Below are 1142 nucleotides of genomic sequence, written 5' to 3'. Positions count from 1 at the left end.
ATATGTTCTAAGATTCTACAATAAATTGATGTCAAGGATACTGTTTGGTTGTTTACTGGATCACTTCTCCTATCCTGTCTGTAGATGGGTCTGACCTGTACTTTCCTCCAACAACAGGAAATTGTTTTGTGTGGGAGAGATCTATGGTAGATTTTTAAATCAGTCTTAACGTTTTTCTTGTATAAAAAGATGAAAATGTTCTCAGTTAAGTTACCAGAATGCTCTGTAAGAAATAATAGATAAACAGGAAGAACAACTACTATTCTCAACAATATAATATCCAAATTGACAGCAGAAGAAAAATTTAATCTAGAGGTAGTTCTGCTAATAGTCTGTAGAAGTGGATTAGCACTAGTAATAACTGGTTGTTAGTAAACTTTACAGAAACAGCACACACTCACAGCTTCAACCCATTAATGAAATGTAACTGTCACTGACGTTTACGACAGAAAATTTTGCAAGCAAGCCATTGAAGGGTTGTGTGTCAACATGAGTTACTCCTTTAGAAGAGGTGATGCATAATGTGCTCAATACTTAAGTTGATTTGGAAAGTCTGTACTAAGCAAGACAGGAAGGAAGATTAGGGTTTAACGTCCAGTCGACATCGAGGTCATTAGAGATGGAGCACAAGGAAATCAGCTATGGCCATTCCAAGCAACCATTCTAGAATTTTCCTGAAGATATTTAAGGAAATTGTCGAAAATAAAATCTTTGTAGCTGGTTGCAGATTTGAACCACTGTCCTTCTGAAGGCAAGTCTAGTGTGCTAACTATTGCACCAATTTGCTTGGCACTAACCAAGGAAATACTAAGTGTGATGAGAACGGAAAAGGGAAATGTATTAAAAGAAAGTTAAAACGTCTTTAGTACCCTGTTCACATTGAGCACATGTTGTGAAAGGTAGTGGAAGGACATGGTGATCATTGAAAGTAGTATTTTTTTCTCTTTGTTGAGTTTCGATTCCCCCCAGAAGGGGGCGGGCTGGGTGTTAGTGGTAGTAGACCGTAACTCTGAAGATATAAAGTTTACAACCAGAGTTTATAGGAACCTTTTTTTTCTTCCCATATACTACATACTACATTCTTTGTAAATATTGGAATCTTTTTTCCACACATTCAATATACAGGGTGGTCCATGACAGTG

This window comes from Schistocerca americana, chromosome 3, assembly GCF_021461395.2.
Source record: "Schistocerca americana isolate TAMUIC-IGC-003095 chromosome 3, iqSchAmer2.1, whole genome shotgun sequence".
Taxonomy (NCBI): domain Eukaryota; kingdom Metazoa; phylum Arthropoda; class Insecta; order Orthoptera; family Acrididae; genus Schistocerca; species Schistocerca americana.
Note: the sequence above shows the minus strand (reverse complement) of the source record.